Raw genomic sequence first — 27,352 nt, forward strand, 5'->3', positions numbered from 1 at the left:
CCACTAACAAGGCATTTAGCCACTAAATAACAAAATAAGAGGGATCCAGCAACTTAATGTTAAAAACTGCATACCTTCATTAAAGTTTTTTTATTAAAAACATCTCATTCAGATGGGGAAAGGGGGTTAGAAAGGGTTTCAGCAGTGAATTGTAGATTCTACAACTAAGAATGTGTTTTACATTCAAAATGCCCCAGACTGTTTGAACCTGCTGTAACCCATCATCTGCACAAGATGTTTTTAATGATGAAACTCTAACAAATAAGGTATGTGGATTTTACCATTAAGTTGTTGTATTCCAGTTTTTGTTTGTTTTTTGCTCTTGTTTTGTTAAAGCACATGACGACTGGCCTTTTGCCTAAAAGAGTCTTTCGAACTGAAGTTGGCAGTAAAGCTCTGCAGATTTACTACGGCCTGGGGTTTGTTTACCTGGCCTTATGATCTGTTCATGGTGAGGATACAGAAAAAGTAAAGAGGGGGTTTAGGCTTTTTTTTTATATACAAATGTATTCACTATAACAACTGTTACAAAACTTATGACAAGATAACAATAGCTTAGTAAAATAGCCTCATAAACATATTACACATATCAGTCTGACCATTTTCAAATGTGTAATAGAAAATAAACGATTGCGTTCAAAACTATTCTTCATGTTAAATGGACACTGTCAGATTCAAAAACTTTTCATATATTGTACATTGTGGTAAAACAATAACTTTTCTAAAGGAACCACCATTCCATCCAAAACATTATTATGTCTGGCTGCAACTCATATTTGTTCCAAGCTGTAGCACAGGCTAGGACAAAGTCCAGTAAGTGAGGGCAGGACTAGTACTCCTATGTGCTCACTCCTGTCCTATCAGACTGCAGCATGAAAACAGTGAGGAGAGGGTTACAGAGCAGCCTGCAGTGATTGGATGAAGAAACCCAGCATATCACAGCAGACTCAAGGAGGAAGATGAGTTATGCAGAGTGAGGATACCCCCCCTCCAAAATACAGGATGACAAAAGTGAGCAACAAATAGAAGGTATTTGTGAGCGGCAATATATAGAAATATCAACAAAAATGTGTGCACTTTGTAAGACAAACAAAACTAGAGTAATCTTGCCCAAATCTTGCCCGTAGGTTGAGTCATTAGATTTAGTTTTGGCTGAGGCTACAGTAGCAAAATGTCCTACAGAAATTATTTTAACTGTTATAGGAACAATTTAAAAATGCATCAAAAACTTCCAAATGACTGCGCTACGTAAACCAGGCATTGGTGCTGTTACATCAGCATTTATTTAATTCCTTTATTTTAAGAAATTTGGTTAAAAAAAATAAAAACTGAATAAAATTCACAGATCCCTATATGCCAACACTATCCATCAGGATTTGTTTTAAAGCTGATTTAGAATAGGAGTTATGACTCCATTATGAACAGAAACCACAAAACACGTGTGAACAGAGCTTAAAGGGGTACTCCGGAGGAGTTTAACAGATTTGTAAATTACTTGTATTAAAAAATCTTTATCCTTCCAGTACTTTTTAGCAGCTGCATGTTACAGAGGAAATTATTTTCTTTTTGAATGTCTTTTTTTGCTTGTCCACAATGCTCTCTGCTGACACCTGATGCCCGTATCAGGAACTAAGCAGGAGAAAATCCTCATAGCAAACCTATGCTGCTCAACAGTTTCTGACACAGACAGAGGTCACTCTTAACATGACAAAAAAAGAAATTCAAAAAGCAAAGAATTTCCTCTGTAGCATACAGCTGCTAATAAGTACTGGAAGGTTAAAGATTTTTAATAGAAGTCATTTACAAATCTGTTTAACTTTCTGGCACCAGTTCATTTACAAAAAAAAAAAAAAGGTTTTCCACCGGAGTACCCCTTTAAGGCTGTCTTTTCAATTTTGCTGGACAGGAAATGATATGGTATTATGGTAAGTAAAAGAAATTATATGCAAGTCCAATGCACAATACAATACTCTTAAGTAAAGCTGAGGTAATGTATAAGAGGTGCCCACCTATAGTTCAAACATCTAAGAAGCAGGCAAAAATCTATTGGGGGAGATATATCAAAACCTGTGTAGAGGTAGAGTAAAACAGTTGTCCATAACAACCAATCAAATAGTTTCTTTTATTTTTAAAAATGTCTTTGAAAAATCAATGAAGCAACCTAATCAGTTGCTACAAAGGTTTTAATAAATCTCCCCCATGGTCTATGTACTTTATTAATACTGCCTATGTGGGTCATAAATAATAAAATGAAAATACATGAACCTAACAGCAAACCTACTCACTTATAATTCTAATATTAAAAATGACCATAATATCCATTTTGTTAGTACAGAGAACTAAAGCAACGGTCTGCATTTCTTATTTTATTTGTAATGCTGTATCTCTTTAGATAAGTCAATAAGCTACCGTACTATTTACACAAAGTCTTGTTGGACCACAAAGCTGTTCACACGGCAGAATTTCCGCTCATCCGCCCCAATTCCGCTGTGCGGACTGCAATCTGGAGGAAATTCTGCAGAACTGTGAATGGGAGTATGGACTCCCATAGAAGTGTATTAAGCTTTCAATTGAGGAGGAATTCCTCAAACAGAATTCCGCTTGAGGAAATTCTGCGTGTGAATAGGGCCTAATGCTATTTACTGTCCAATCCTCTTAAAGTCAATTCAAACTCATTAGGATAGAAAACACAACTGGCAAAGAGCTTCATACATTCAGTGTCACCGCCGAATGTGACACAGATTCATTGCAGCTGGTTAAATAAACCCAAATCCTAAAGAACCTGTCCGAGGAAATACAAATCATTTGCACTGGACTCCAATGAACTAAAAACAGCCATAATTTTACCCTGATTGGGATTAAAAATTGTCATAATTATAACAGTCTCTTACATTGAAACTGTTTTCAATTGTAAACATTTTTTTCCAGTGTGGTCTTCATTTCGGAAACAATTTTCATATCAGCTTACTATGTACATCTTTCTACAACACGCTAAGCAATCAGGCAATCGGCAATTTATTTCTATGTGGTCTCATTGCATCTAACAAGTAACAATCAAGCTAGAGAAATGTCAAATCAGACAGTGGGAAGCATACTGCTAAGCATGTGGTGCTGCTACTTAGCATGGCATTGTGAAAACACATCCACGCTGGAGTACCGTAAAAATGTTTATTTCAAATAATACAAATCGCAACATGCAAACAAAAATATGCTGAAAAGATTTTCTCTAGTCAGAAACTTTATCAGCTGTTTTTTTTTTCTCCTGGCTTTACTCACTGTCTGGAAACAAACTTTCATTTTATTGTTTGAGGTTTTTATTATTCATTTGCAAAATGTGTTCCCTGTGGCAAAGCTTTACCTACGGGTTCCCAAAGTTAATAGGCACAAAATAAGCCAAACAGCTCCAGTTTTATTGATTTAAAAAAATACAAAACAATGCGTGACCTGAGATGCCTGACTTGTTCCTAAAAGTAAGTTTATTTTGTTATTACAATAAGACTCTAATTGTAAAATTATGCAATACTTGTTGACTGAACATTTGTTTGATTTTTTTTTTGAGCTATTATTTCTCTTGGCTTGCCCATATACATACATGGTCTACAATGATCGTAGTATGGGGAGGGCTCACTGTTCCTTTGTGCAAATAACCCGAGCAGGCCAAACAGACACACCTCAGGTGTAAAAATAGTTTTTGTTGCTCAAGGTGAATGGAAATCTTGGTCAGTTAAATGAAATATGGCTAGTAATTATGGTCCTCTGTACTTAAATGATAGGACTATCTGACATAAACATGGTAAAATATATCATATAAATGTATTAATAATATAATGAATACTGATTAAAACTGGGTGATGTAGTCACAGGACCCTTGTGACTCACCTCCAGTATATATAAGTAATAAAAATATATCATAAAACAATACTTAAGATGTATAAAAAGACAGATACATTAAAGGGGTTATCCAGGAAAATACTTTTTTTTATATATCAACTGGCTCCAGAAAGTTAAACCGATTTGTAAATTACTTCTATTAAAAAATCTTAATCCGTCCAGTACTTATGAGCTTCTGAAGTTAAGGTTGTTCTTTTCTGTCTAAGTGCTCTCTGATGACACGTGTCTCGGGAACCACCCAGTTCAGAAGAGGTTTGCTATGGGGATTTGCATCAGAGAGCACTTATACAGAAAAGAACAACCTTAACTTCAGAAGCTCATAAGTACTGAAAGGATTAAGATTTTTTTTAATAGAAGTAATTTACAAATCTGTTTAACTTTCTGGAGCCAGTTGATATATAAAAAATTGTTTTTTCATGGATAACCCCTTTAATGCTGCTTGAAACAGATATAGCTTGAACTGTGGCAGGCTGGGACCTGTAGTCCTTCCACATCAGTTATTTTGTGAAGGCCTTGTCCCAAATAGCTTAAATCTTTAGTAATAGTTTATAGGGCATGCTGGGACTAGTAGTTAACGTTTCAAAGTTAGTCTCTTTTAGAAAAGTGTCTAGCTAGAGCCGTGTGTGACCTTTAAAAAATTATATCACTGTTGGTGGTTAAGTTATTAACAAGTTGAAATAGCCTCAATAATGCCCAGAAAAGTTGTTGGCAGGCTCCTTCACTGGCCTTAGATGTATATTATATGTATGCCCGTAGTAACAGGGTAAATATAGCATATATGGCTGGACGCATTTCAGGACCACCCTTAGGTCTTTTCCTCAGCAGCAATTCCATATTAAAATTATATTTAATTGCTGCTGAAGAAAGGATCTAAGGGTGGTCCTGAAACGTGTCCAGCCATATATGCTATAGACTATTATTGCTGCTAATATTATTTTTGCCATATTCCATTATCATCAACTGGCTTTCTAACTGCCCTTTTGTAAATTGCCCCGTCAATCACTGCTATCCCACCAGTACTGCATCAGGACGTTGTCCCAGCTGTTCTATCTGATCATCCTCTATCTCCCACTATCCTTGGAAGCAGAGCAGCTCAACCCGCGATCTACTACAGCTAATATATCCATCAGAGCCGAGCGGCGCAGTCCCCTATTCATCTCAACAAGTCAGCACAGACCGCGGATTACCTGCCATCCACTGACCATTGTGTATCTGCAGAGAAGCTGGTGCCACACGTGCAAAATCTCTTGCAGATTCTTATTTGTTATTTAAAATTTGCCTCTGGTTTGGCTACAATTCTATCTTAGCTAAAACATCATGGTGCCATCTGCCATAGCACCAATTGTGGGAATGGCTCATGTTTGCTTTTGCAAATTCTGTTAGGTTGGGTTCACATATGTCCGGCATAGGTGAACGCAACCTAGATCTGGATGCAACTGCTGCCACAACTGATGACAAGTTGTCATCAGTTGTATGGCATCCGGCGCCCACTGTTTCTGGATGGTGGACAGGGGAATGCAGCAAGCTGCGTTCCCCTGTCCGGTGCCCTCCGGCGTGTCCAACCATCCGGTGTCTAAATTGAGATGCTGGATGACTGTGAACTGTCCCATTCAAATGAATGGGATTAGTTCTAGCATCAGTTTCCCTCCGTTGCACGCCAGCAGGAAACTATGCCGGATGCCTGATATATGTGAACCCAGCCTTACACTACCTTCCCTGTGTGTGATGCCCCTGCTGCACCGACCAGGTCCTTGTGTATCTCCATATATCTTCTTTTGTTTGTTGTTTCATTGAATTTGTTTTTCTAACAAACTCTTTGAATTTGAAAAACAAAAGTTGAATACTGTAGACTTAACAAATATCAAAAGACAACCAAAAACAACCTTTTCCCTTACATATTTTACCATGTAAAAAAAATATAAACAATAAACATATTTGATAATGACACAACTGTAACCTGTATCATAAAAGTAATACATTATGTATGCCACAAGGTAAACTCTATTTTAAAAAAAGTGATAGAAATGTTTAGTATAGTATAATATACCGTATATACTCGAGTATAAGCCGAGTTTTTCAGCACGATTTTTCGTGCTGAAAACACCCCCCTCGGCTTATACTCGAGTGAACTCTCCGCCCTCAGTGGTCTTCAACCTGCGGACCTCCAGATGTTGCAAAACTACAACTCCCAGCAAGCCCGGGCAGCCATCAGCTGTCCGGGCTTTCTGGGAGTTGTAGTTTTGAAACCTCTGGAGGTCCGCAGGTTGAAGACCACTGCGGCCTTCGACATCATCCAGACCCCCCACCCCCTTTGGTTTTGTACTCACCTCCGCTCGGCGGGACGTTAGGGTGCGCTGGTCCGGTGCTGTAGGACTGTCGGGTGGGGAGGTCATCCGGTGGGATAGTCGTTCTGGGCTGTCCATCTTCCCCGGGGGGGCCTCTTCTCCGCGCTTCGGGCCCGCCCCCGGAATGGTGACGTTGCCTTGACGACGACGCACAGGGACGTTCATTAGCAACGTCCCTCTGCGTCGTCGTTAAGGCAACGCCTCTATTCCGGGCCGAAGCGCGGCGAAGAGGCCCCCCGGTGAAGATGGACAGCCCGGAACGACTATCCCACCGGACGACCTCCCCACCGGATAGTCCTGCAGCACCGGACCAGTGCACCCTAAAATCCCGCCGAGCGGAGGGGAGTACATAACTAAAGGGGATGATAGGGGGGGGGGGCTGGATGATGTTGAAGGCTGCAGTGGTCTTCAACATGCGGACCTCCAGATGTTTCAAAACTACAACTCCCAGCAAGCCCCGGCAGCCATCGGCTGGGAGTTGTAGTTTTGAAACATCTGGAGGTCCGCAGGTTGAAGACCACTGTATCAGACATTGACAAGCGATGATGATGAAGGGGATGATGAAGGGGGGGTGTGGGATGATGACAAGGGGATGATGAAGGGGGGGTGTGGGATGATGACAAGGGGATGATTAAGGGGGGGTGTGGGATGATGACAAGGGGATGATGAAGGGGGGGTGTGGGATGATGACAAGGGGATGATGAAGGGGGGGTGTGGGATGATGACAAGGGGATGATGAAGGGGGGGGTGTGGGATGATGACAAGGGGATGATGAAGGGGGGGTGTGGGATGATGACAAGGGGATGATGAAGGGGGGTGTGGGATGACGACAAGGGGATGATGACAGGCGGTGATGATGAAGGGGGTATGATGACAGGCGGTGATGATGAAGGGGGGATGATGACAGGGTGATGATGATGAGGGTGTTAATGACGGGGGTCTGGGTGATGACAAGGGGGGATGATGTATTTCCCACCCTAGGCTTATACTCGAGTCAATAACTTTTCCTGGGACTTTGGGGTGAAATTAGGGGTCTCTGCTTATATTCGGGTCGGCTTATACTCGAGTATATACGGTAGGCTGTAACTCAGAATCAATGCAGAACTAGTAAGGCAGTGATTTACCAAGTTACTAACACTGTACAGTATATAAATATAACTATGTATGACTATGTTCCACATAGCATTTTGCTGAGTTTTTTTTTTACTGAAACCTGGAGTGGACCCGACACAGAGAAAACCTATAATTGAAAGATTCTCATCTTTTTCTGTGCCTGTTTCACTACAGGTCAAAAATACTAAGCAAAATACTGCCCAAAATACTGTGTGTGAACACAGTCTAAAATGATAATCAAGTGAACATTTTGTACAGGGCCATAAAGTGTTTTTCTATCTCTAAACTACTTGGCCCTCTTCATCTCTTCATACATTTCATAATTTGTCAATCTCTGATTAGTACTAATTAATTCTCTTTGTGATTATGACAGCAGCTCACCTAGACAAAAACAATTCAAATGGTACTGACCGTTCACGCTAATGAATAATTACATTATGGTTACTAATTCACAAAGTGATACAAAGATTGCCTCTCCTCCAACCAAAGCTGAAAAAGCTTGTCACTGAAACAAATGTGTGACTCTCTTACAATTAATTTGATTCTTGTTCTTTTAAATAACTACTTGTAGATTTAATTAAAACTTTCATTCTCCAGGCAAAGTGCGGAAAATATTCATATTTAATGGATTTTCTTTTACAAAGAATAAAAGAGATGTAAGCTCCATGTTATTTGTAAAATAATGCACTATGATTTCTAATATATTGCATAGTTTACACAATGTTGTATACAAGTACACAGGCATATTAGTTGGTTCGTTGTTTGGTCGGTTGGAAACAATGTTGTCAAATACCCTGTTAGTAAATTCTGAATTAGCAGATAGGGTTAATTGTTCAGAATCCTCTTTTTTCAGCTAGAGCTTAGAAAGAATTGTAAGAATTTCTGCACTGCATTCTGCATGGAATTCTGCATGAAAAAGGCAGAATTTTCATGCAGAATTTAGTGCAGAACTTTTTTAGTGCAGTAAAAAGTTGAACATATTTTGCACAACAGAGATATTTCTGCGACTTTTCTACAACAAAAAAGAGTCTAAACTATTTATTAATTTCCCTATAGTCTGTCACTTGGCAAATTCAGTGGTTGAAGATATAAAACTTCTACAACTTTGAGCTTCAATAAGTAATAAAGATATACAGAATAGTTATTATATACACTAATGTTATTTTCAGCCCGGCCATTTTCCATGACAGTAATTAATGTTACCCTCTTACCAATTGATGTATTTTCATCTAGCAGTTTATTAAAAATAAATGACATTTCATTCCAGAACTCAGGAAAATGAATCAATTGTTAATCTTTGACTATTCTATTATCATAGCTGTGTATTAGAAAATAACAGCTCTGTAGTGTTTTGGTTTGTACTTCTTATTCTAAGGGTTAGTGTTGGAAATAAGTCAAGGTGTGTTTACATACAAGGAGGTTAAAACAACTTTTCCCCAGTAAATTATCTACTGTAGAGGGTAATGAAAAATATGCCAATTTGACAAATCTGCAAATTTGACACAATCTGTGTATAAACCGTGTAGAATCCTATTATTTTCAATAGTAATTTATTTGAAATCCATATTGGTAGGAATAAAGCAAGATGTTTATTCTTTGATGTGGAATCTTTGTAGATTCGGGTAGCCTAGATGCTGAGTAGCTACATTAAATGGGGCCAAGCTGCAGCCAACGCTCCAGCATTTAAAGAGGTACTGCAGCAAAAAGTAAGTTTTGGGGGTTAAGTGTCTGATAGCGGGGGTCCAACCGTATCTCCTGCACAAGCCCTGGGTCTTTGAAAGGAGCATGACTGGGGTCGGCACACGCTAAATTAATTCTCTAGGGGAGCCTCGAAGAAATTTGAGTGCTGTACTCGGCTAATAAATAGTTAGATCAGCCTGTACAGTTGCATCCAAAATTTTGAAACCATTTTAAACCATATCATAGTCGCTAACATTATTCTGGCATATATATAATTTGCACCCAGAACTGCCTTTACAACACCAAAGGAAGTCAAAATCCCCACTCCTCTGTGGTCGACCCCACCCCATTTATGGCTGTTTCCCAGAACAATTGTTAACTATGATGTATACCCACTGATCTTACAAAATACGGACTCTACATTTACTTTTTACAGAAAGAAAAAGGATTCCTAACAATTTAGACTTCACCCCAAACCAGCATTTTTTTTAAATAAATAAGAGAACATAAGGGATCTCCAGTTTAGAAGAAATTGAGGATATTTAACATGCTTAAAGGGTTATTCCATGATTTTTTTATTTGACTATGCTACAGGGGCTGTAAAGTTAGTGTAGTTCATAATATAGTGTCAGTACCTGTGTGTGACAATTCTTCTGTGATTTTTACCCTAACATTTATTTTTAACAGCATACAAAATGACTGTTGTCTCAGATTTTTCCCAGGTTGCAATGCGGCCGAGACCTGGCTCACTAGTCAGCTGATGACAGGGAGCCTGTCTGCTTCAATGGGTTCAATCTGCAACTAATGCAACAGCTGTAGGCACCCTGATTGAAAACCACAGGTCTTTTGAATGGATGCAGCTCATTTATGTTTCAATGGGTGGGGTGGCTGATGTGTGGGAGGGAGGAAATTGGAATTATGGAATTTGTAGTCAAAAAAAGAAAACTGAAACAGGAAATACCAGTTCACAAAAAGCTATCCACAGCTTGATGGTAATCTCACAACATAGCCATTTAACCCAAAGACAAGCACAGATCCTTCCTAAGCATGTCCATTACTGTCTGCCAGGTACGTAATAAAATCATCTTATGGTGGATAACCCTTTAAAACACTTAAACACATGGGATAGCTAGTTCAACCATTTATCCCGACTTAAAGCTTTTATTTTTATTAATACTTTGCCTGAATGTTTAAACAGTTTTTGATGAAATACCTGTGTTCACTTTAAGCTTTTTTAAAGTAATGTTACAAAATTAGAAGGTCACTTCAATGTGTACAATGTATCTAGAGTAATTTATTATGCAAATCTATGTCCAGCATCTATGACTTGTTTTTAATGACCTGCACTTTCAAAACCCTAATAGAAAATTTAAGTAAAAAGAAAAGGGAGGGACTATGCTGAAAAAATATTTGTACTTTTACCTACTAGCCTAAAAAGGAATATGTTCTGAACTATTGTGTTCTACATTTGAGAACAGAAAAAAGTCTAAGGATTGTACATTAAAGACCAAAGAATGAACGTAGGCAGATGCCGTCTTGAGACAGATTAAAAGTAATCTTTGATTTAGGGTCAGTAGAATGCAGTTCAGTTTAGGCATCTTTAGACACAAGGGATTAAGGATTTAAAAGTTAAATTAAAATAGAGTTACTTAGACAGGCTAATACAATGCTAATGCCAGGAGTCCTTTGTCTTTAGCAAGTCTATGTGAGAGCATAGTTCATATGCTCTTACATAGATAAATATGGGCAAATGTCAGGCAAGGCAGGATGAATTCCGTCACACTGGAACAATTTGTCTGCCAATACATCCATCTACTGTTAGAAAGTCTAATAGAGAAAAACAGGCTTTTCAATTTACAAAGTAAGCTCCCTGATCATAGTCCAATCATGACCAGGGATAACAGGGATTCAGTGACTATTATGAGTCACATTAGACTCAAACTGAAAACAAAGAAAGGACAAGGAATATATTTAAGGGATTATGGGATTCTAAGAAGAATGTAATTTACTTGTATAAATGCATAACAGGCTATTATTAGCTGCCTGATATATATCTATCTACTGTACTATATACCATTACACAATTTAAAACTTCACCGCAAATAAAAAAAATTGTTAGGTGACCATTGATATTTAAATGTATCATTAACCCCTTAAGGACCCGGGCTTTTTCCGTTTTTTCATTTTCAATTTTTCCTCCTTAACTTTAAAAAATCATAACTCTTTAAAATTTTCACCTAAATTCTATATGATGGCTTATTTTTTGTGTCACTAATTCTACTTTGTAATGACATTAGTAATTTTACCCAAAAATCTACGGTGAAACGGGAAAAAAAATCAATGTGCGACAAAATTTATGAAAAAACACTATTTTGTAAGTTTTGGGGGCTTCCGTTTTTACGCAGTACATTTTTCGGTAAAAATGACAGCTTATCTTTATTCTGTAGGTCCATACGGTTAAAATGATACCCTACTTGTATAGGTTTGATTTTGTATCACTTCATTAAAAAAATCATGAATACATGCAGGAAAATTTATACATTTAAAATGGTCATCTTCTGACCCCTATAACTTTTTTATTTTTCTGTGTTCAGGGCGCTATTCAGGGCTATTTTTTTGCACCATGATCTGAAGTTTTTAGTGGTACAATTTTTGTTCTGATCAGACTTTTTGATCACTTTTTATTCACTTTTTTGTGGTATAAAAAGTGATAAAAAATGCGCTATTTTGGACATTGGAATTTTTTTGCACGTACGCCATTGAACGTGCGGTTTAAAAAGCGGTATATTTTTATAATTCGGACATTTCGCACGCGGCGATACCACATATGTTTATTTTTATTTACACAGTTTTTTTTATTCTTGGAAATGTCGGGTGATTCAAACTTTTATTAGGGGAAGGGATCATTGAAAGGGTTAATGATTTTTTTTACACTTTTCTTATGCAATATTATAGCTCCTATAGGGGGCTATAACATTGCATTAACTGATCTTTAACACTGATTGATGCATCTCCATAGGAATGGATCAATCAGTGTTTTCGGCGATTGAATGCTCAAGCCTGGATCTCAGGCTTGAAGCATTCATTCGGCAATCGGACAGCGCAGGAGAAGGTAAGAAGACCTCCTCCTGTGCTACAGCTGTTCGGGATGCCGCAATTATGCTGCAGAGATCCCGAACAGCTCCCTGAGCTAGCTGGGCTCTTTCACTTTAGTTTTTAGCCGCACGGCTCAGCTTTGAGTGCGCAGCTAAAGGGTTAATAGCACGCGGCACCGCGATCAGTGGTGCGCGCTATTAGCGGCGGGTCCCGGCTTCACTATGACGCAAGGCCCGCCGCGATATGATGCGGGTTCGCCGTGTGACCCCGCGTTATATCGCAGGATCGGGACTCATGACGTACGCGTACGTCATGGGTCCTTAAGGGGTTAAAACATTAATAGTATGGAATACAGTGTTTTTAATGCACATGTACACAGGTATCATATTATCCTATAGACCCATGAATTTATGTATTTATATATATATATATATATATATATATATATATATATATATTTTTTTTTTTTTTTTTTTACATAAATGTAAATTACAGCTAAAGAAAAAGAGATTTCTCTCCATCTCTTAAGCCAATGAAATGGACTGGGCCGTGACCTGACAATTCTCACAATCTGTTCTAAACACATGTTCACGTTACTCTCGGTTGCTTGTACTAATACATGCCTTTTGTAGAGATGATAATTAGTGTTTGGAAATAGTTTTAGGTCAAATACATTTTCTGACCAATGCAATTTGGTATCCCTACAAATATATAACATGCACTATGAGTTGGATTAGAAAAACTATTGTCCACACCCAATGTGAAGATTGAGCAGGAGAGTAACATTGGAGGCCCAATGGTTCAGATGGAAGAAAAGTTACTCTTTAGAAACACCTTTAATACCACAAGAATACTACAGCCAGTTTTCTACTTTAGAGCTATTTTGCATGCTTGTTATTTCATCCTCCCTTCTGCCATTTTATTCCCTTGATTCCTCCGCTTGTGTGACTTTTTTCCCTCTTGTTCCCCCTATGTCACTTTAGTTCTCCCTCCCCTGAACCCACCTTGTGCCACATGATCCCCCCCCTTTATCCTGCTGTGTCCCCCCCAAAGGGAGTAATGAAGGGGGGATGAAATGACATGAGGGGATCAAGTAGGGGGGAATGATGTGGCATGGGAGGGGGGTGAGAAATGGGGGCAATAAAAGAGCACGGGGGGGTTAGGGGAGGAATGAAGTGAATCAAGAAATAGAATGAAATATCTATCTAGAGGGGGAAATAAAATGGCACAAGAGCTGATGAAGGGGGTGATGAAATGGCATAGGAGGTGATCAAGGGGAGGGGGGGGGGGATAAAATCGCACAGGGCCTCTGATTTAAACCAAATTGTGAGTTGATGGTCTTGTTTAATCCCCCTCATGTGTTCAATTCCTCTGCAGATTTATGACAGGGGGTAAAAAAGAACTATGCATCAATGGACTATCAATGTAATGTACCAAAATGTTAGTGGTAAATGAGGTTTGTGTAAAATAACCTTTCCTCTATTAACCCACACTCAGACTACCCCTTTATAAAATAACCCCCAATGTAACCTTAACTGTTATGAAAGAGTTGTATGGTATAAAAACAAAAGGCTTTTTATCCAGAAAAAGACCATGGGGGGAAATTATCATTGGTTTTACCCTGTTTTCCCTTTTTTTGCAGTGGTCATAAAATGATCGTGTGCGACTTGTCACACAATTTGTTGTAAAGCCCTCAAGTTGTTGCCAGACTTGGCTTACAACACTGGCTGTGGACAGCATTTCTAAAAGGCCACACGTTGTGGTGCAACGGGTTAAAAGGTTGAAGAAAAAGTCACAGAGGAGCCATACAAATTAGTGTACTAAAGTGTTTTTTCACAATAATGTCTACTAGCGTCCTATTTATCCCATGCCCCCATGCAACTATTTAATACATTTGGCGCACATACACATTACCACCACACAAAGGTGTAGAAAAATTGTTCACCCACACTACCCTTGTGGGGGAATACTTCACACAGCCAAATAGAAAGAGTGCCATTATTTCTAAATAAAAATACATTTTCCTGTTCATGCTCTCACAATGTAATGTAAGGAAATACCTACCTCGGATAATTTATTAATTGCTAACGACTTCAGTTGTTACAGAAGACAAGGATTTTATGGCCTCTAAATTTAGAAACATTTAAAGCTTGTGCCCCACCTTATATTGTGAGAAGGATTTCAGTTTACTTTTGAGCTAATATTACAGTAGAGCAATGTATCATATATTTATTAGAAGAAAGACAATCTTAATTTTAGACTTGGACTTGCTTATGAAGCAGCGTTAAATTCATTTCTCACAGTAAACACCTTCGTCTGGCAGACCACTAGAACCTGGTTCAATATTTCATTAAATTGCACCGAAAGAGCATAACTCAATGTATTAAAAAACTGCAGTCTAAGAAATCTAAATTATGGCACAGGCACTATTTGTATTATACAATATAGTGAACCTAATGAAAACTTTTTCATTTCTTTTGCAGCTGTGAAAATCAGGATTAAAAAGCATATCTTTTCAATAATCAAGTACACAAAAAAACATAGCAATAGGCGTTGAAAAGCACTACAAACCCATACAACATAAAAACCTAATATTGTTTTCTATGTTTGATTTAGCATAATGTGTTATTGCTTTTCAATGAATCATAACACCAGGACCAGAAGAAATTCTGTGACTTTAATTTTAGTTTAAAGGAAACCTACACTTTTAAAATATTTTGTGAAATATTTGCTTTTAAAATCTGCTTTTTAATGTTAATGTTTTTATTTTTTATTTTATTTTTATTTTTTTTAAGAAACAGCATCTATCTTATCTTGTATTGCAGCTAAGTTCCATATACTGGAATCAAGATGGACAGCAATACCAGAAACAACCTATGTGAAGTTTGGTGCTGTTTATAAAAAAAAGAAAGCAGATTTAAAGGGGTACTCCATGGAAACATTTTATTTTTCAAATCAACAAGTGCCAGAAAGTTAAACAGATTTGTAAATTACTTCTATTTAAAAATCTTAATCCTTCCCTTACATATCAGCTGCTGTATGCTACAGAAGAAATTGAGTTGTTCTTTTCAGTCTTACCACATTGCTCTCTGCTGACACATCTGTCTGTATAAGGAACTGTCCAGGGCAGGAGAAATTCCCCATAGCAAACCTATCCTACATGAACTGAGGTGTCAGCACTGTTGTCAGACAGAAAAGAAATTCAGGTGGTACTATGTTATGTAATCAGAGCGATGCTCGGGTCATGCGCGGCAGGTCCCGGCTGCTGATAGCAGCCAGAGACCCGCCAGTAATGGCTGACATATACAATTGCGCGGATGTCTGCCATTAACCCCTCAGATGCCGTGATCAATACAGATCACGGCATCTGCAGCGCTGCGGTCACTAAAATGGATGATCAGATCGCCCACAGTGCTGCCGCGGCAATGCGATCATCCAGAACAGCAGACGGAGGTCCACTCTCCTGCCTCCGCTGCCTTCCACAGGTTTTCTGCTCTGGCCTGAGATCAAGCAGACCAAAGCAGAAGATGACGGATAACACTGATCAGTGCTATGCCCTATGCATAGCACTGAACAGTATTAGCAATCGAATGATTGCTATAAATAGTCCCCTATGGGGACTATTAAAGTGTAAAAAATAAAAGTTTAAAAAAAAGTAAAAAAAATGTGAAAAATTCCCTCCCCCAATAAAAATGTAAACTGTCCCATTTTCCCCATTTCACCCCAAAAAGTAAAATAATGAATTTCATAAACATATTTGGTATCGCCGTGTGCATAAATATCCGAACTATTAAAATATAATGTTAATGATACGATACGGTGAACAGCGTGAATGAAAAAAAAAAGTTCAAAATTGCTGCTTTTTTTATAACATTGTATTCCAAAAAAAATTATAAAAAAATGTATTAAAAGTTTTATACATGGAATTATGGTATCAATGAAAAGTACAGTTCATGTCGCAAAAAATGAGCCATCATACTGGTTCTTATAGGGAAAATTTTAAAGTTATAGGTCTTCAAAATAGAGGCATTTTAAACATACTAATTTGGTTAAAAACTTTGTAATTTTTTTAAAGCGCAACAGTAATAGAAAAGTACGTAATCATGGGTATCCTTTTAATCGTATTGACCCAAAGACTAAAGAACACATGCAATTTTTACTATAAATTGTACGGCGTGAAAACGAAACCTTCCAAAATTTGGTTTTCTTTCTAATTTCCCCACACAAATAGTATTGTTTTGGTTGCGCCATACATTTTATGGTAAAGTGATTGAATGCATTATAAAGGACAACTGGTCGTGCAAAAAACAAGCCCTCATACTAGTCTATGGATGAAAATATAAAAGAGTTAGGATTGGGGCGTGTCCTGCCATGCTGCACTGAGGACGTCTTTCTGTGGAGCTCCGTCCCTGACTGCCACTGCACCGGGATTTATTGCCTGCAAATGACCAACAAAAGGAATAAAAAGCCTCCTAAGGCTAGGGGAACTCCCGCTGCCCCGGGGGTCCCTATCTCCAACTTCTTTACCCCTCTACAGGAGCCGCTGCGAATCGCGGACCGCTGTGACCCCCGCCAGGCGCCATCTTCCTCCTCTCCCGCCCGTGGGCCGCGACCTCACCTCAGTCTGCACACCGGAACGCTGCCACCTCGGGAGGGTGAGTCCTCGAACCCGGTTAGTGCCCCCGACATCTCCCTGCTGGATCTGGCCTCCCCGGACTGCTCTGCCCCGGTCCTGGCTTGTCAACAGGCGCCATCTCCCTGCTGGCTGAGAGCGGACCCCTTGGCCCCGCCCCCTTTCACCTCGGCCGAGCAACCGCCATTGCAGAGGCCCTGCACACCCACGGAGGCTGCCGGAGGCCCCAGTCCAGGCCACCCTGCATCTGTTTACCCTGAAGGGCCGCTCCTATCCTGCAGTGACCCCCACTTTCCACTGGCCTTGGACACTGAGGACGCTGCAGAGTCAGCTGCTGTTGCTCCCGACTCCCCTGCTGCCCTGGACCCCACAAATCTGGCATGCTCCTTGAGGGAGTCCCCCTTATTGTTTGGCTCTATGGAGCCTCCAGTATCTTCTCCTACAACCTCGGACATCCCACCTGAGTCACGAGTGACCCGTCTGCCTCCTCCACCAACTGAATACCCTCAAGGACTTCCTGACCCTCTGTGCCCTCCGGGTTCCCCTGCACTGGGTTGCCCGCTATCCCCAACCCCCTCCTGGGGCTCATCGAGTCTCTCCTCCTGGCCTACAGTGGAGAAAAAGGGTGCTCCAACCTCCCTGCACCCAGGCCACCTGCCCACCATGCAGACTGTGGAGCCTCCACAGGTCCCACGACCCGCTCCTCTGCCTCGCTCAGTCTGAACTGTTTAATTCTATCCTGGACCGACCGGCCCGCACGCCCATTGATATGGACAGGGCACACCGGGCGTTGCGCCCCCCGAATCCTGACCCCCTTAAGCCAAGGGATGTTATCTGCCGACTGCACTACTACACCGCTAAGGAGGACATTATGCAGAGAGCCAGACAAATACGTGATCTAGAGTTCCACGGCGCCCGTTTACAGCTATTCCCTGATCTCTCCCGCCACACTCTCAGACAGCGAGCTGCCTTGAAGCCGTTACTGACTGTCCTCCAGAATCGCAGTATCCCCTACCGCTGGGGCTTCCCCTTCGCCCTCACGATCCGGATGGAAGATAAGGTTGTGACCCTGCGTCGCCCCTCTGAACTACCTTTATTTCTCCAGACCTTGGGTCTACCCACGGTGGACTTGCCCCAATGGACTGAACTCCTTCAAGACCCATATACGCCATCCTCCTCCGATGTGGCACCGGGGATTGTCACTATGCTGAATCCGGCTACTCCCCGCCCTCAAAGGTCCCGCAGACGACCCCGAAGCACCTCACGCTCCCTGCGAGGATCCCAAAGGTCGCAGTGATCCATCTCACCTGCAGTTGATGGTCGTGACCGCTATGCCAGACCTGGTGCATATTGTTTCGCACTGGCCTTACCTGTAAGCTGCTAACCTCCTGGACGTTGCATCCCCGTCTACCGGAGCTGAGCCTGCAGCCGACAAGACTGATGAGTATTATGGTGTTTCTGTGACCCTCCTGTTGTATTAATGTATTACCCTGTCATCATTTTTCCCATTTGTTACTGTTATATACTCCTGTTATTTTCGGGCAGTCATACGGATTTTGAAAGTCTGTGTTGCTTCACTACCTCCTTGCATTGCCCTCCTTTTAGTGTGGCTCTCACAATCCGTATTACCTTATACTTTATAATCGCCCCCAGTAGGTTACTGGTAGATTTAATCTTCTACCGTGTTTTTCTTTTTTCTTTGCATTTGGCCTCAGGCCACTTTGTTAGATTTACTGCACACCCATACATAGTGCGCTTTACACCCCTGTTCCTTCTCCCCTGCCCTTCTCTCTCCCTCCCTCTCTCTCCCCTTTCCCCTAGCTCCCTCACCCTGCACCTCCCCTATCCCCCGGCCCACCCACCTCCTCTCCTAGCTGGCCTAGCGCCCCTACGGCCACCATGTCCTCACTTAAAATTACGTCCTTGAATGCTCAGGGCTTAAATACACCAGGGAAACGAGCGAAACTACTCTACCACCTACACAAACAGAGGTCCCAAATAATATGTTTGCAAGAGACACACTTCCGCAGCGATCAGCTATCGGGGTTCCGTAATCGGTACTTCCCGACGTGGTATCATAGCAGCTCCCCCTCCCAGAAAGTCAAGGGTGTGGCGATATTTTTCCATAAATCGCTGGCAGTACAGATTTTGGATACCCGCACTGACCTAGATGCTCGCTATGTGTTTGTCAAATGTTCCATTCAGGGCCGGGAATACACGGTGGCGAACATCTACGCACCGAATCATGGCCAACGGTCGTTCCTGGAGACAACATTAGAGGACCTAAATGAGTTCTCTCAAGGTACGTTGATAGTGTGTGGGGACTTCAACGCTGCCCTTGATCCAGTGTTGGACACCTCATCGGGCTGTAGTACACTCTCCTTTGCAACTCTGAGGGGCATCAAGAGAACGCTTCACAGACTCCAACTATGTGATGCCTGGCGTCTCCTCCACCCCACTGACCGTGATTATTCCTTCTTTTCACATGCCAGGGGAGTGTACTCTAGACTCGACTATATAATGGTCTCTCACCACCTCCTACCCGCTCTGATCTCAGGTACAATTGACCCGATGATCCTTTCAGATCATGCCCCAGTCTCTTGCTCTCTGTCACTACCCGCTCTACCCAAGAGGGAATTCACGTGGCGTCTTAATGAGTCGCTTTTGCTGGACCCCCTATGTATGTCAGACCTGAAATCTACAATGGCCTCTTTTGCTCTGGACCATGCGGCTGACTCCACACCGCCACAAACCCAATGGGAGGCACTGAAATGTGTCCTTAGAGGAGTCTTGATTCAGCATGGGGCCAGACGCAAAAGGGAAGCCTCCGATAAATTAAAAACCCTCCTTTCCCAACTCCATGCGCTGGAGGTCCGCCATAAGCGGACTCTCGTTGAGAACGACCTACGGGATCTCCTCCGAGTGCGCAAGGAGATCCAAGTCCTTCTTGATAAGAAGCATAATAGGTTTAGGCAACAGTGTTCGGCCACCCACTACGAATGGGGTAACAAAGCGGGCCGCCACCTGGCTAGGGCTTTGAGAGATAAAAGGGCAGCCCTTTTTGTCCCCTCGATCAAAAACCCCCGAGGTAGCCTAGAACATCTTACTTCCGAAATACTCAAATGTTTCCACTCCTATTACTCTGACCTGTATGACCTGTCTGGCGTAGGTGGGACTCCTCCTTCCCCTCCACACGCAATATCCTCATATCTTCGCCGCACGGCTCTACCGTCCCTATCGCCTGAGGTTGTAGCTAGTCTGGAGGATCCCTTCACTGCTGAGGAACTGGACCTTGCCATTTCCTCCTCCCCCTCAGGTAAATCCCCGGGACCTGACGGCTACACCGCCCGGTTCTACAAGGCTCTTAAGACTGAGGTCTCCCCCCTCCTTTTAACAGCCTTCAATGCCATTACCCCCTCCTCAGGTTTCCCCGACTCATTCTTAGCCGCGTACATCACGGTACTCCCGAAGGAGGGCAAAGACCCCAATCTTTGCCAGAGCTATCGTCCCATCTCCCTACTAAACTTGGATGCCAAGCTATATGCTAAAATGTTGGCTCTCCGCCTCACCCCCCTCTTGAAGTCCCTAGTACACCTGGATCAAGTAGGGTTTATCCCTTCTCGGGAGGCCCGCGACAACACTCTCAAAACCTTTACCCTGCTCCACCATGCCCAATCTTCCAATCTTCCCTGTATGGTGTTGTCCCTGGATGCTGAAAAAGCCTTTGACCGGGTGGGATGGGACTTCATGAGGGGTGTGCTGCAACAAATGGGTCTGGGGCCCACGGCCCTAGGTCGCATATTAGCCCTATACCGTAACCCCACAGCTAGAATTAGAATCAATGGGTCCCTTTCCCCCCCAGTTTTGATCCGTAATGGTACCCGACAGGGATGTCCCCTCTCCCCCCTGCTCTACGTATTGGTTATGGAGCACCTGCTCCAAGCCATTAGACTTGATGGTAACATTTGTGGCATTCAGGTTGGAGATTTGAATTTTAAGTGCTCTGCATTTGCAGATGACCTTCTTCTTTATGTCTCATCTCCTGAAACGTCGCTCCCCGCTCTTATGTCGGCATTGGAGGACTTCAGTGCTCTGAGTAATTATAAAATCAATATCTCCAAGTGTATAGCCATGAACGTATCCCTCGACCCCTCCCTTGCCCTCAGATTACAGGGACTATACCCCTTCTCCTGGCACCCATCCTCGTTTCGCTATCTTGGGGTTCTGATCCCCAAAGACCTCTCTCGGATAGTGGAAATGAACCTCACCCCCCTGATATCCAGATTTAAGGGTGACCTTGCAAAGTGGGACCGAAAGGATTTCTCATGGATAGGGCGTATCAATATCTTAAAAATGAATCTACTGCCGCGTTTGCTCTATCTGTTCCAGACTCTGCCAGTGACGCTCTCACGTGCTTATTTCAAGCCCCTGACCTCTCTCTTCTCTAATTTTGTCTGGTCCAATGGACGGCACCGTCTTTCCCAGACTGTCCTGGCTCAGCCTAAAACAGATGGTGGCCTGGCTTTCCCCGATCCATACACGTACTATATAGCTACGCTAGCGACCCGTATACTCGACGGATTCCACTCCTCCCCTACCAAATTATGGGTCCAACTAGAAAATAGACTTTCCCCTTTCCCGCTCACTTCCCTCCCATGGATTCGCCCTGCATACTGGACGATGGCCACCAAAGGCCCTCTTCCGTTTGTTTCAAGGGTTATTCTCAACTGCTGCCTAACACATCTCTCCAGACTCAACCTCCTCAGAGCCCTAGGCCCCTTAACCCCCCTGGTTGGCAATCCGGACTTTTCCCCGGGTTCCTTTCCGGGTGGCTTCTTGACTCTACGCGACGTCAGCCAGATTATTAGGGTCCTTCAGGCTTCCTCTTTGAAGACGCTACCTGACATCCTAGGGGATTCCGTACTGTCACAGTTCCACTCTTTCCAATACTTTCAACTCCGACATTTTTACAACACATGGCGAGCCCCGGGTGAGCTGCACAGGGATCCTACCCCATTCGAGAAACTTTGCTTAGCTCAGTCTGGACCCACTCATACAGTATCCTTAGTTTACTCCATGCTTCGCACCCGTGACTCTCGTTCCCTACTGCCTTACCAACGGAACTGGGCGAAAGAATTGGACTACACCCCCAGCACTGCCGAATGGGACACCTCATACCTATTGTGCCATAAAGCCTCTAGAGCAGTTGCCCTTCAGGAGACTAATTATAAATTGCTCTCTCGGTGGTATAGGGTTCCGGCCTTACTTCACCGTTTTTATCCCTCGGTCCCGGAGGCATGCTGGAGGTGTGGACAAACCAAGGGAACCCTCACGCACATTTGGCACTCATGCCCGCTTTTAGCCTCCTACTGGTCCTCGGTCCGCGCTCTCATATCGGAAATTACGGGTATGCAATTAGATGATACTCCTCAGATGCTCCTCCTCTCGATGTTGCCCGGGTCACCAGATTCCCTGCGGAAAAGTCTCACAGGTGTTTTACTAGCAGCGGCCAGACGAGTCGTCCCTAGACGATGGAAAACCACCGCTCCCCCCACGATTACTGATTGGCTTCGCGAAGTCCTGCACATTCAGGGGCTGGAGGAATGTCTAGCAGATTTGAATGCCTCCACCGACCGATATATCCTGCGCTGGCGCCACTGGCTGGATTTTGCGGCCTCACCCAGCTTCCTCCAATATGGCCTCACCTGAACCCCCTCCTTTTCCTCTCGCTCACCTGTCCAACCCTACTCCCCCCCCCCTGACCCCGCCTCCCTCCCTACACCCCCCCCCCCCCGGCACCCCACCCACTACCGATTGCAATGATTACCCCATTACCTGCCTAATATGTTCAGACTTACTAGACTAATGTTGCTACTCGGATGAGTATTGGTTCCCCCTATAAGGCACAACTTTGCCCCTGCTGTACCTTGCTTGCTAGGCTTATTTTGTATGTACATGTTATGAACCTGATGTGTGATATTGTTCCTTTCTCTTTTTGCTTAATAAAGTTTATCGTTGAAAAAGTAAAAAAAAAAAATAAAAAAAAAATAAAAAAAAAAAAAAGAGTTAGGATTTTTTGAAGGCGAAGAGGAAAAAATGAGTCCTTAAAGGGGTACTCCGGTGGCCTCCGAGCGCCACAAACCAGCGCCTATGCCGTGACCCGGCACACCGTTACCGGACCTCCAGACCCTATTGTCTCTGCTTTGTGGTAAGTGCACGTACGTGCCCTTCTTTTTGTTTATATTGGATACTTTACACTTTTGTATATGCACCCCGCAGGAGACTTTGACATAGGTCGCCGAGGATCGCTCTGTTGTTGATATAAGGTGATATTGCTCCTTGAGTGCTCTCCCTTTTCCTTTTGTGGATAATTTACAAATATGCTTAACTTTCTGGCACCAGTTTATTGAAAAAAAAAGTTTTCCACCAGAGTACCCCTTTAAGTCCTTAAGGGGTCAAAGGGGTATTCCAGTGGAAACATTTTTTTAATCAACTGGTGTCAGAAAGTTAAATAGGTTTGTAAATTACTTCTATTTAAAAATCTTAAACCTTCCAGTACTTATCAGCTGCTGTATGCTCTACAGGAAGTTCTTTTCTTTTTTAAATTTCTGTTTAGTCTGATCACAGAGCTCTCTGCTGACACTTCTGTCCATGTCAGGAACTGTCCAGAGTAGAAGCAAGTCCCCATAGCAAACATATCCTGCTCTGGACAGTTCCTGACATGGACAGAGGTGTCAGCAGAGTGCACCATGGTCAGACAGAATTTTTTTTTTTAAAGAAAATAACTTCCTTTGTAGTATACAGCAGCTGATAATGATAAGAACTGGAAGGCTTAAGATTTTTTTATAGAAGTAATTTACAAATCTGTTCACTTTCTGGCACCAGTTGATTAAAAAAATTGTTTTCCACCGGAGTACCCCTTTAGAGCAAGGCGTAATTCAGTCTGTAGGCTGAGGCTGTAAGGAACCTGATGGAAGTTAGAGTCATGAGGTCTGCAGTCTTGATATTTTGATTGTGAGTAACACACTTGATGAATGTTTTGTTGAGTAGCTAATAGTAAGGCATATGTATAGATAGAGAAAAATATTGTATAGCTAGTGTCTGGATAAGCATGAAATTATTTTGTATTATATTTTTTGATTGGAGAAAAATAAAAACACTACCATTGTCTCTAACTGCTATTTTGTCACTATTTGTCTGTCTCTATTGCTAATCTCCCACAACAGCCATTAGCTAAGAGAGAGGTTTCATTTGTTTTATGTCTACACCTTTAAGGCGACCCATTTGTTTTGGGGTTTGGAGAATTTAATATAGTTCTTTTAGCTAAGCTGACCCATTTTTTATTTTTATTTTTGAACATGATATTCAGCGGACAGATTCCTTTTAATATACATTGCCTTGAGTAAAGATGATTCTTTTTGGAAACACAAAAATTCCAATCAGGACTGTAGCTACACCTCTGGACTGCATATTAAGCCCCGGATTCATACACCAAAGATAATGTATAGTACTAAGAAACTCGGTCTTTAAAGGGGTACTCCAGTGGAAATTTTTTTTTTTTTTATCAACTGGTGCTAGAAAGTTAAACAGATTTGTAAATTACTTCTATTTAAAAATCTTAATCCCTCCAGTACTTATCATATGCTGTACACTACAGATGAAGTTCTTTTCTTTTTGGATTTCTTTTTTGTCTGACCACAGTGTTCTCCACTGACACCTCTGTCCATGTCAAGAACTGTCCAGAGTAGGAGCAAATCCCTATAGCAAACCTATCCTGCTCTGGACAGTTTCTGAAACAAACAGAGGTGTCAGCAGAGAGCACTGTGGTCAGACAGAAAATAAATCCAAAAAGAAAAGAACTTCCTATGGAGCATACAGCAGCTGATAAGTACTGAAAAGGTTACGATTTTTAAATAGAAGTGACTTACAAATATGTTTAACTTTCTGGCACCAGTTGATTTAAAAAAAAAAAAAAATAGTTTTCCACAGGAGTACCCCTTTAAGGTAGGGTAACCATGTGCCCTAAGTGTGTTGTCCTCTTTGGGCACAGCATATGGGGAAACCACTGTCAATCATCAGTGGGTTGGCAAGGTCAAAAACAGCGGACTCATCCTCAGCATGGACATCATAATATACATGAATGACCCCTTTAAAATCAAGCAAGCATCGCAGATGACAAAGGGCCAAACACTCATTTATTAGACAAATATCAGTGTTAAAACTGTGAGAGTTTTTTTTTTTTTATATATATATAAGCAGCCCAAATTCCAGCTCCTCACACTGTCACCTGTCGTGACTTCTTTCCAACCAGATAAAATAATAATGTCTCTCTGGTGTCATTTCTCCATAGTGGCTGGCATTTTTATATATTATCTGATGATCTATGACGGAATTGTTTTACCAGAGTATATGTATCTAATAAAAAGCTTTTCAGAATTCAGAAAAACTGTACAATTATGTGTGGCTCCTTTGTGGAGACATACTTTATGTGTGTCATGAGTCCTCTCACTCCATTAAGCATTGAACATTAGTTGGTAATATGTGCTTTGTCGCCGCAGAGATATTGTTACAGAAATTCCAGTTCTTTTCTAAAAGGGTACATAATTCAGAAGCATAATTCTCTCCATACATAATAATGGACATTCATGATGGACAGGTGCAATGTGTTCGGGATAGTTCATCCACATACAGCAGCCCTGTCTGTACCATTGACTGTGATTGTCTACAAATAAAGCAGTTTGGATCTCAAGATTACATATTGGCTCAGATTTATCAGTTTGTCCGAAACAAAAATGTGTAAGATAACCAATCACAGCTCAGCTTCCATTTCTTAAAATGAGTTGGGATTGGTTGCCATCTCTCTGAGACAAATATCAGACATGTTTCTGTCTCAGCCAGTTTGATAAATCTGGGCCATTGGGCTTAACGGTCATTTTATGCATGCTGAGAACCACCACTATTGTATAACTATGTGCTATTGAGGTATGGAGTAGTGTCAGTCACTTATATCCAAATGTATAATTGGATATTTTGACATTGACACAACGTTTGTGACTCATGATGGTGTTTGAAAATTCAAATATTATTATACTTTTCCCAGTAGGCTATATACTGTACATTATGAGAGTTTGTGCATTGCAGACTTTGTATCTAAAAAACAGACAATTTTTTTATACAATGTCTGCACTGACTGCTGCTTTCCAATAGATTTTAATGAAACACGTTATTAAATTAATATTTATATACTTTTTATACCTATTTTGCTGCAGTACTGCAACTCATTTGATTTTATACTGTGTAAACTTAGCCTTAAAGACGATATAGGGGGACTGAAAATCGGACATATAAAATGTGGTCTGCATAAGGAGGTTGCCTTCTCATAGAGGTGGTCTTTTGGAGAAATTTCACTTACGGTAAGGTCACACATAGCCTATATGCAGCATATTTAATGCTGCACAAAATCAACTGCACAGCGGGAAATACGCTGCATATTCTCCTATGAGCAGACACACAGGGCTACCCGGCCGCAGCCCTGTGTGTGCAGGGAGGTTTTGAGGTGGGCCAGCGCGTCACAGTCCAGTCGGCACTCTGGCACCGCTTTCAAAACCTTAGTTCACACACAGTGCTGCTGCCTGCTCATATGAGCATATGCAGCATATTTTGCATTGTTCAGCCGATTACATGCAGCGCAAAGTACATTGTGTGACCCTAACCTTAATGTAAATTTACAGCACTACAATAAAGTTGATTATGTTAAAAATAGTAATATTTAATAATAACAGATTATCCACAACTGTAAACTAGGCTCATATACATATGAGCCAGTAAGGTTTCTTATTATAGCAGAATGCGCTAAAGAAGACTGGAAAACATCTGAAGCGTTGAGACGTTATTTCAAAACATCAGACCCTTTCAGAGTTTCTGAATGCAATTTAGAGCTTCTAAAATCCAATTCATCTGCTTGAGCAGTAAGAGAGTACAGTAAGTGCACAAACATTCTGCTGTTATATTTATTGTGTGGAAAAAATGAGAATATGCAATTTTCAGCTGGTAATTAGTTTTCTCAGTCATATAACCTAAATGCTTAAATTTGGCTGTAAAATGAACATTTCTGCAAACATCATATTTATGTACCCTATCAAGGACCATAGCTATGGCAAAGGGGAATTATGCCATTCGTAGTAAAGTTATGTGAAATGATTTGGTAGAATTATCAGGGGTGCATTCAGACAATATTTTTCCAAAAAAAAAAAAAGAATGGTGACACAACCCTTCTAAATCTGTAGATGAAATGTCTATCTACTGCCCACTGCCGTCAGTTGTATCCTCATGGATGCTACACCCCTTAGAATGAGTTACCACAAGAATTACACCATCTAACCTAAAGGGAATATGTCAGCAGCATTACCTTACCTGCTGGTACTGCCTTTCAGTGCAGGCAACACTGATCAAAATGGTGGTTACCTTATCTTCATGGATGCTACTGTTTCTGAGATATTGGAAAAACCAAATATGTAAATAAGGCTCTTGATGCATTTAGAGCATTCCCTAGCCCAGAGGTACTCTGGTTCTTCTTCCTGACCGGTCCTTATCT

At 41.5% G+C, this 27,352-nt stretch overlaps 1 protein-coding gene across 11 annotated transcripts in view; it reads right to left on the minus strand.

Annotated features, from left to right (window-relative positions):
• PTPRM (protein tyrosine phosphatase receptor type M) overlaps positions 1-27,352 on the minus strand; it is an 898,578-nt gene that overhangs the window by 232,472 nt on the left and 638,754 nt on the right. The window lies entirely within an intron of this gene.

The sequence above is a fragment of the Hyla sarda genome, chromosome 5 (genome assembly GCF_029499605.1).
Source record: "Hyla sarda isolate aHylSar1 chromosome 5, aHylSar1.hap1, whole genome shotgun sequence".
Taxonomy (NCBI): Eukaryota; Metazoa; Chordata; class Amphibia; order Anura; family Hylidae; genus Hyla; species Hyla sarda.